Genomic DNA, 10,938 nt, shown 5'->3' on the forward strand with positions numbered 1-10,938 from the left:
GACTATTACAGTGTTGAGGTTTCTAAGAAGCTAAATAAAAATGAGTTGGTGGCCACGTAAAGGCCCAATTGGTGGAGCTGAATATCTTCTTCTATGGAGGGTGCAAGTTCTCCAGGAGAAGTAGCTAGTTTGTTTGATGTAGCTTCTGCTCAGGTCAGTAGGCCAGGTAAAGTGTTGGCTCCAGTTTTGACTGTGCTTGGGGCTGGCTTGACATTTGAGCAACAGAAAGAGCTCCTCCTGCTACAACTCCAACAGGAACAAAGGAATGTTTTTGAGGTAGAAAGGTTAAGACATGAGCTAGTGACACAAAAGCTACAGCTGGAGCGTTATAGTTTGGACCTTATAAGTGAAGACAAGCTTCAGGCTGAACCAAAGGTTGAAGAGTCAACCGCACGTATTCCTCCCACTCTGTCATTTGATGTTGCTGTCAGTTTACGGTTAGTTCCAAAGTTTAATGAACTGGACCCTGACATTTTCTTTGTGTTGTTTGAGCGTTTAGCGGAAGCGTGTAATTGGTCTGATGCTGAGCGGAGACTACTGCTTCAATGTGTGCTCACCGGCAAGGCTCAGGAGGCTTTTTCTATCTTGAGTGCTAGGGATAGTGGTAGCTATCAGTTGGTTAAAGCAGCTGTGCTTTAGGCATATGAGTTGGTACCCGAAGCTTATCATCACAGTTCAGGACACTCAGGAAAGAGAAAAAGTCGCACACTGAATTTGCTCGTGATTTAGCCACTCATTTCAGCCACTGGTGTTGCTGCTGAGGTCTCTGAGGTAGAGACCTTGGAGGAATTGCAGGAACTGTTTTAGCTTAAGCAGTTTAAAAATACTCTGCCTGATTGGGTTGTAACTTATTTAAATGAACAGAAGGTAAGCACACATAAAACCCTCCTCTTCAGAGTTGGTGATTGAGTTTCCTGTGGTGGAGCAAGAACAGGCACAATCTACCGCTAATGATGAGATTGATCCTGGTTATGTGGCATTTTTGTCAGATGGTTATGTTTCACTGGTCGGGAGCGATAGGAAGGTACCTGTAAAAATACTGAGACATTCAGGGGAACTGGACTCATTTATGGAGGACTCTGTGTTGCCTTTCTCTTCGTAGACAGACACCAGTTTCAGTGTTGATGTTCGGGGAATGGGTTTGATTGTTTTTTCAGCTCCTCAGCATAAACTGACCTTATTTTCAGATCTGGTGCGAGATGAAGTGACCATGGGAGTGCACCCTTCTTTGCTAATGGGGGAGTACAGGTCATCCTAGGGAATGACCTGGCTGGCGATTGTGTGTGGCCTGTTGCTCCTGCAATGGTGGACACACCAATATCCCGGGTAGAAGATTTTGCTACTTTCTCAAATATGGCCTGTTGGTGGGAAAATGGGTTCCCCAGGGGGACTGTTTTTTGGGGGGATGAGATTGTGCAACTCGTCCTGCTCTCTTCATTACGTCTAACTGTTCTTCAGACTGCTCATGATGGTGTTGCAGGTCATTTGGGTGTGAGGAAAACCTATGACCTATGAGTTATGCAGCATTTTTACTGGCCACGTTTGAAAAGCGACATTTTGGCCTTTATTAAAACTTGCCACACATATAAGTTGACTGGAAAACCAAATCAGGCGATTAAACCTGCCTCTCTGCATCCCATTCCAGTTGCTGAAACCCCTTTTGAGCATCTATTGTTGATTATGTTGGTCCTTTGCCACGTTCCAAAGCTGGTAGTAACTTTTTGCTTACAGTCATGTGTCACGCTACATGTTATCCTGCTGCCTATCCCCTTAGGAACATCACGACCAGGTTGTTGTGAAAGCACTGACACAGTTCATGTCTATTTTTGGAATCCCAAAGGTTGTCCAGTCTGAAGAGGGGTCTAATTTCTCATCGAAGTTGTTTGAAGAGGTGTTAAAACCAGAAAGCTCTCGAGAGGTTCCATCAAACCTTGAAGAGTTAGACCGTGACTGGAAGGAGGGATTACCCTGGCTGATGTTAGCTGCCAGGGAGGTGTCCCAAGAGAGCCTGGGTTTCAGTCCCAATGAATGAAAAGTCTCTATGATCGACAGGCAGAACGCTGTGAATACTGTCCCGGTCAAGTTCTGGCCCTTTTGCCTTTGGTTGGATCCCCTTTCCAGGCCAAGTTCTCTGGCCCTTATACTGTGACCTGTAAAGTGTCAGATTTGAATTATTTGATCTCAACCCCTGACCAGAGGAAGTCAGTGCAGTTATGTCATTAACCCGTTGAAGCCCTATTTTGCTCGCTCTGCTGTGCTAGTTTCTGAGTTGTTGATTTCCTCTGTTGCTGCAGTGGCATCAATTGTTGATTCACAACCACCTTTTGATCAAGCGGTAACAAATTAAATTATTATTAAATTCACTTGTGTGCTTCCTCCCTGCAGTGTCTCTTCCTGTCCAGTCTGGTTTTCCTCTCTCTTAAACTGCTTCGGTAACAAGGTAGCTGAGGAAGATGGCTTCAACGGTAAAGGAAGTAGTACACCTGCAGGTTGTAAGGATTTTTACATGAGTTATATGGATATTCACCAGTTAACATGGGTTGAAAGGTTGTTTACATGTTGACATTACAGTTTTTCTGAATTGCTAAAACACTAATTCCTGTTGTGTGAATCAATTGCTCAGTTGTCTGAACTCATTCACTGAAATGAGCATCATTTTGACAGAACCATAAACTATCTTCACCTAGTAAAACACTATTTGCAGATCTCAGTCCTTCCTTTTGCAAAACTCTAAACACATTATCATGCAATAAATCACTGTTATGCACTTGTGATGAATAATGGTAAAAACCAGTGGCAAAATATCAACACAAATGAAACATGTGTCATCCATTGAACACAAGGATTCAAAATTGGTCACACTTGTTTCTCTTCATGTCATGACAACATGACAACCAATATAAGTCAGTTCAGAGTTCAAGCAGGTTGGTCCTGCAAGCTCATGACAACAATAGATCAGAGACACAGAGGACAAGTGCCTGTAAGAGGAGGTAGAGGCGGAGGACAAGAAGGAGGAAGAGGAGGGAGAGAAAGACGAAGAGTGGCAATTTCTGATGGTGGTACAGTAATAAAACACTGTGCGCTGCTATAAGCAACCAGGGTGTTCTTCACCATCATGCCACTGTGGGGCCATATACTGTAACACCCAGCACCTTCTCATCTTTCTTGGATGTGTTGTCTGCAATGAACAGCAGGAACATGAGACGATGGAGCGGCCTATTTATGTTATAATTTGGGACAATGTTAGTTTTCACCGCGCAGTCCAAGTCAGAGAATGGTTCAATATGAATCAGAATATCAGTACAGTAACTTATACTTACCACCATACTCTCCCTTCCTCAATGCAATAGAGGAGGTTTCCTCCACTTGGAGATGGAAGGTGTACGAGTGACAGCCCTACACCAGGCTCAAAGTAATCTTCTTGAGTCCATGGAACTAGCCTGTGATGACATTGGTGAGATGTGTCAGGGCTGGGTACAGCACACTAGGGTTTTTTCCCCCCTTGCCTGGCAAGGGCAAATATAGTGTGTGATGTTGAAGAAGTGCTGTGGTCTGACCCAGCCCAAAGGCAGGATGACCCTCAATGAAGCTCAATGATCAACTGTGTAAAGTACTTATTGTGACCAATAAACATTTCTCCATGAGCAACATGCCTTGACCACTGTGTTTTCAATTTTTTGGTGTAGCTCAGCAGTTTTTCTATTTTGACCGATTCGTGCAAGATCTGACAACATTGCTCGGTTTTGAGCACATGTAAAACTATTTTGAGGAGATGGTATGGTTTTGCAAAAAGAATCAGCGGTTTTGTGAATGTAGTTTGAGAAAAGAGTTGTGTGTTTAGAATTCTGAGAAAAGGACCGGAGGATTCATAAAACATGTTTTAACAATTGTGAAAAACTGTAATACTAAGTCTATTCTGCTCTGTTTTAATTTACCCTTCACCACTTGTTTTCTGGAGAATACTTTCGCCTCTGGGTTTCTGTCTCTCCATACATCACACAATCTTTTCTCACTTTTTATCTTTTCTAATGCTCCTCTCGATGAGTCATTTTTATATATCATTTTTCCGGAAACATCCAATTACCCACACCATACATTGAAGTCACCCACTATTATACTGTTGCTTTCACACATTTCTCCCATTTGTTCAAACATCACCTTTCTCTCCTTCTCTGTATTTGCTGCATGCACATTTATAAGTTTTATTTCTTCATTCATATATTTAAATTTGATCCCTATCAACCTCCCTTCACCATCATTCTCACACATCTTCACTTTCTCTATCACTCCTTCTTTTTATTAATATTGCTACTCCCCTTGCTTTCCCATCACCATTGTTAGTGTATACTTCTCCTGACCATTCTTTCTTTACTTCATTCACACTTACTTCATCTTTCATTGCAGTGTGTCTCTTGAATACACATTATGTCATACTCACTCAGACCATATATGTGTTGTCTTTTCCATTTGTTGTTGAGCCCTCTTGCATTTAGTGTTAGGATTGTTATCATTAGTAGTGATATGTTCATTTATTTTTATTTTTGCTTTTCTTATTTTGCCTCTTGTTGCCTCTGAGGATTCTGTCTTTTCCTTAATTGCATGATTTCAGTCATTAAGTCCATGTCCATGTCTGAGTCGTTTGTTTTCTTATTCTCCGCTTCATCTTCTTCCATTTGGGTTTGTGCTCTCCTTCCTCCGCTCACTCCGTCTTTCGTCGCTGTAGCCACTATCTCCTTCACCGCTGCTGCTTTCGTCACCGCTGCTAACTCCGTTGCCGCTGTTGTCACCGCCGTTGTCACCGTCCCCGCTGCCTTCTCCATCTCTGCTGCTGTCTCCTTCGTCGCTGCTAACTCCGTCACCGCAGCTCCCTCCATCTCCGCCGCTTCTGTCATCATCGCTTCTGTCATCTCTGTCTCCTCTGCTGCTCCGTGCTCCCTGTCGCTGTCATCTGAGTCCTCACTCCCCTCTTCTCCGTCGTGCTCTTCCTCCTCTGCTGCTCCGTGCTCCCTGTCGCTGTCATCTGAGTCCTCACTCCCCTCTTCTCCGTCGTGCTCTTCCTCCTCCGTGTCTCCTCCCATTCCCTCGAGCTCCATGGTTTCTTCTTCCCCAACCTTTAGTCCGTTTTTTCCTTTTGTTCTGTCCATTTTGCTTTCACCTTCTCTCGCGTAGTGCCCCTGAACTCCGCATCTGTGGCACTGGAATTCAGGGCACTCTCTGAGGATGTGTCCTGGCTGCATGCACATCCTGCAGACCTTCGTCTGTTTGTCGTGAATGAGTCTGAAGTATTCTGTTCCGAGGGCTGTGTTGAATTTTGTGGAGTATGGTAGGGACTGGATCTGATCGTTAAATCTTACTTTTAATTCAATTCAATTCAATTTTATTTATATAGCGCCAAATCATAATTTACATTATCTCAAGGCACTTTACATTTAAAGGTCAAGACCTTAAAACAATATTAACATAGAGAAACCCAACAGTTCCCACAATGAGCAAGCACAGGCGACTGGAAAAACTCCCTCATTAACAGGGAGAAACCTCTGGCAGAACCAGGCTCAATGTGGGCGGTCATCTGCCTTGACCGGTTGGGGTGAGGAAAGAAAAGTAAGGGGGGAGGAAAGGAGAGATGGGTGGAGAGCGGGGGAGAGAAGAGAGAGATGAGGTGGAGAGAGAGAGACCGGTAACAATTTGGCACCATCAAAATCAAGGCTAACCATAACAATAACAATGTATAGATCTACAACATGACTAGATATATAAATAAATTGCTAAGTTCTTGTAATAAATGTAGACAATGGTGATGGTGGTCGTTGTGGTCCTGTAGTCCCGGTGCTGGAGTTATCTGAAACGAGATAGAGAGAAGAGCCAGAGGGACTATGGGAGGACAAAGTGACACTTTGACATGATGACATGTTAAAACTAATAAATAAATAAATAAAGAGGTGTGGGGGGGGCAGAGAGACAGAGACAGAGGGAAGTGAAGAAGTGCTCAGTGCATGATGGGAGTTCCCCCAGCAGTCTAAACCTATAGCAGCACAACTAAGGGATGGTTCAGGACTCACCTGATCCAGCCCTAACTATAGGCTTTGTCAAAGAGGAAGGTTTTTAGTTTTACTTTAAATGCCTCCCGAACCCAGAGTGGGAGCTGGTTCCACAGGAGAGGAGCCTGATAGCTAAATGTTCTACCTCCTGCTCTACTCTTACAGACTCTTGGAACCACTAGAGAGCCTGTGTTTTGGGAACGAAGTGATCTACTTGGATAATAAGGTGTTATCAGCTCTTTGATATATGAGGGGGCGTGATTGTTGAGGGCTTTAAATGTGAGGAGCAGGATCTTGAATTCTATTCTAAATTTTACAGGGAGCCAATGTAAGGAAGCTAAGACAGGAGTGATATGATCTCTCCTTCTAGTTCCTGTCAGCACTCGTGCTGCAGCATTTTGGACCAACTGGAGACTTTTAACAGTCTTCATGGAGCATCCTGCTAATAGAGAGTTGCAGTAATCTAATCTAGAGGTTACAAACGCGTGGACTAGTTTTTCAGCATCCTGCTTAGACAGGATGTTTCAAATTTTGTTAATATTACGCAGATGGAAGAAAGCTGTCCTAGACACTAGTTTAATATGGGGGTCAAATGACATGTCTTGGTCGAACAACACTCCAAGGTTCCTCACAGTGGAGCTGGAAGCCAGACTGACACCATCCAAAGTGACTATCTGGTCAGACAGTGTTTCTCTGAGATGTTTAGGGCCAATTACAACAACCTCAGTTTTGTCTGAGTTTAAAAGTAGAAAATTTTGGGTCATCCACACCTTGATATCTTTGAGACATTCCTGAAGTTGAACTAGGCGATTAGATTCATCATGCTTCATGGAAATATACAATTGGGTGTCGTCTGCATAGCAGTGGAATTGTATGTGGTGCTGTCTGATAATGTTGCCTAAGGGGAGCATATATAGGGTGAAGAGTATTGGTCCATGGACAGAACCTTGTGGAACTCCATGATTAACTTGCATGTGCATGGAGGAGTCATTGTTAACATTTACAAATTGGAATCTATCTGATAAATATGATTTAAACCAGTGTAGTGCTGTTCCTTTAATTCCTATATGTTGTTCTAATCTCTGTAGCAGAATCTTATGATCTATTGTGTCGAAGGCTGCACTAAGGTCCAACAAGACGAGGACAGAGACAAGTCCATCATCTGATGCCATAAGAAGGTCATTAGTGACTTTCAATAGTGCTGTTTCTGTGCTGTGATAGGTTCTAAATCCTGACTGAAATTTTTCCAATAAACCGTTACTATCTAAGTAACCACACAGCTGGTTAGCAACGGCTTTTTCTAGGATTGTGGAAATGAAGGGCAGGTTGGATATGGGTCTATAATTAGCTAAAACCTCTGGATCAAGCGTAGGCTTTTTAAGCAGAGGTTTAATAACGGCTACCTTAAAAGCCTGTGGTACGTAGCCGGTTAGCAAAGACATATTAATCTGATCTAAAATGGAACTGTCAATTAGGGGGAGGACTTCTTTAAAAAGTCTAGTTGGAACAGAGTCCAGCTGACAAGTAGTTGGTTTAGATGATGAAACTAACGAGGTCAGTTCAGGAAGATCAATAGAGTAAAATTTGTTTAGACATAAATCTGGTGCTATGGTTTCAGGACCAGACAATGTATCAGTGTTATTCACTGGGAGGAGGTGGTGGATTTTATCCCTGATGGTTGTAATTTTATTAGTGAAGAAGCTCATGAAGTCATTGCTTCTCAGATCTAGAGGAATAGATGGGTCAGTAGAGGTGTGACTTTCTGTCAGCCTGGCTACAGTGCTGAAGAGGAACCTGGGGTTGTTCCTATTTTCTTCTATTAGTAATGAATAATACGAGGTTTGGGCATTTCTAAGTGCTTTTTTGTAATTTATAAGGCTATTCTTCCAGGCTAGGTGGAAGTCTTGGCGATTGGTGGAGCGCCACTTCCTTTCTAGCTTCCGCGATGTCTGTTTTAGAACGCACGTTTGGGAATTATACCATGGAGCTAATCTCCTCTGACTTACTCTTCTTTTTTAATGGGGCGACAGCTTCAAGTGCTGTTTTTAGTGAGGCTGCAGTACTATTAACAAAGTTATCAACTAGTGTGGGAGTAAGGTTTTGATAATCTTCTTGTATTGTACTGACACATGGCTGAGAGGGAAGTGAGGAGGGGAGCAGTTCTTTAAATTTGTGAACAGTTTTGTCAGATAAACATCGACTGTAATAGACTTTCCGTCCAGAATTGACGTAATTAACAATTCTGAATTCAAATGTAAGTAAAAAATGGTCAGACAGAAGCGGGTTCTGTTGGAATATTGTTATATTTTCTATGTTAATGCTATATGTCAGGACAAGATCAAGAGTGTGATTCAGGCAGTGGGTCGGTTGATTCACATGTTGAGTGAAACCAATCGAGTCTATTATTGATTTAAATGCTGAACTAAAGCTGTCATTGGCAACATCTACATGAATATTGAAATCACCGGCTATAATGATTTGATCTGTTTTAAGGACTAGTTCTGATAAAAATTCAGAGAATTCAGATAGGAATTCAGAGTAAGGGGCGGGTGGACGATAAATGATGACTATATTAATTGGTTTATGTGACGTCAGGCTTGGGTGGACGAGGCTGGTTCTAAGATTTTCGAAAGAGTTATAACTCTCTTTTGGTCGGGGGTTGATAGATAGATCAGATTTAAAGATTGCTGCAACCCCTCCACCTCTGCCTGTGTTCCGAGGAATGTGAGTATTAGAGTGGGTTGGGGGCGTCGCTTCATTTAAACCTACATATTCTCCGTCTTGTAGCCAAGTTTCGGTTAAGCATAATAAATCTATTTGATGATCAGTAATGAGATCATTTATGAGTAAAGATTTTGAATTTAGTGACCTGATATTTAATAAAGCGCATTTTATAGTTGTGTTTTTAGCTGATGGTTTGGCTGTGTTAATTTTGACTAAGTTTGAGTGTATCACCCCTCTCCTGTGTACTTTTGATTTAAAGAAATTAGGTGGTCAGGTGGCAGACACAGTTTCTATAGGACATTGTGATGGTGACTGTTTGAATAGAGGCGCAGAGAAGCGTGTAAGACTGCGACTCTGCCTCCTGGTCTCAACTCTGGATTGTCACAGTGTGGACTTTCTAACAAACGTCGTCATGTTTCTAGATATGACAGCTGCTCCATCCCAAGTGGGATGAATACAGTCTCTCCTAATCAGACCAGGTTTCCCCCAAAAAGTTTTCCAATTGTTAACGAAGCCCACGTTGTTATCTGGACACCACCTCAACAGCCAGCGGTGAAAGGATGACGTGCGGCTAAACGTGTCATCACTGGAAACATTAGGCAGGGGTCCAGAGAAAATTACGGAGTCCGACATTGTTTTTGCATATGTACACACTGAATCAATATTGATTTTTGTGATCTCCGACTGACGTAGTCGGAGGTCATTACTGCCGACGTGAATAATAATCTTACTGTACTTACGCTTACCCTTAGCCAGCAGTTTTAAATAGGACTCTATGTCGCCCGCTCTGGCCCCGGGAATACATTTAACTGTGGTCGCTGGTGTCGCCAACTTCACGTTCCTTAGAATAGAGTCGCCAATAACCAGAGTTTGTTTCTCAGCGGGTGTGTCGCTGAGTGGGGAAAATTTATTTGACACGTGAACGGGTTGGTGGTGAACCTGGGGCTTCGGTTTAGGGCTACGCTTCTTGTTTCGCACAGTCACCCAGCCCACCTGTCTTCCCGGCTGCTCGGGAACTGCTGGGGGGGCTGGGGAAGCTACAGCTATGTGGCTCGCACTGGCTACTGGGGACTGTCTAACTACATCGCTACACGATCTACTCTCCATGGTGCAGAGCCGCGACTCTAAAAGGCTCATCCTCGCCTCCATCCTGGCAAATAAGCTACATTTAACACATGTATTGTTATCGCTAAAGGAGGCAGAAGAGTGACTGAACATCAAACACACTGAGCAGGAGAGAGCAGGGGAGTGAGAGGGAGAAGCCATCGTTAGCTGCTAATGCTAAATTGCTTTAGCTAACGGGTAGTGTGTAGCTCACAGTGGTTTTATCAACGAGTCGCTGAGACAAGGGGGTGTACGAGCGACAAGTCAAGATAGCACAACTATGAAAGCAACTCAGAATTAGCGTAAATGATTAGGATGTGAAAGGGTACAGTGAGAGACGAAGAGGAGAAGAGACCGATACAACACACAGTAGCTAACACCGGAAGTGACACAAACTTTTAGGAATCTTGTCCCGTCTGCCACTTGTGTTCCCGGCCACACTGTCTCCTGATCGCTGTTACTGCAGTCAGTCCCCATCCACTCAGCTTTTCCAATATTTCATTGTCCTCTGTGTAGTACGGCAGGTTCAGGAAGGAGACCACCAGCTCGTCATTGCAGAGTTCTCTGGCGTGGACTCTTGTCTCCCCGATCCGGAATCCCTCCATCAGCCTCTCTTTCCCTTTCGGATGGCTCATGGTCATCTCGTGTTTCCTGGGGTTTATGTATCGGCACGCCACCAGTCCTCCGCACAGCTCGCGCACGCACTGCATCAGCGTAATGGTGCTTACTTCCTCTTCTCCGTCTGTTTCCACACTCACCGTGAGTTTCTTCCCATCCCTCTCGGTTCCTTTATTTCTCTGCTCTTCTTTTCTTTATTTTCATGTCCGCTGTCTGTTTCATTCACCATTTTCCCGTTCCGTGTTGTCGCCGTGAGGTCCGTCATGATTATTTTTTAAACATAAAGCGCTCCAAAGAGGGGGATTAGAAGAGGGAGCGGGAAAACAAACTTAAATAGATTCCCCCAGACAGTGTGACACTGTTGGGGGGTTATCACTCAGTCCTTCGCTGTATTTATATATGTTTGCTCATTGAAAAGTCCAGGAGAGGGGAAAAAAGGAAAAAGAGAACGGAG

This window comes from Paralichthys olivaceus, chromosome 5 (assembly GCF_024713975.1).
Source record: "Paralichthys olivaceus isolate ysfri-2021 chromosome 5, ASM2471397v2, whole genome shotgun sequence".
NCBI lineage: Eukaryota > Metazoa > Chordata > Actinopteri > Pleuronectiformes > Paralichthyidae > Paralichthys > Paralichthys olivaceus.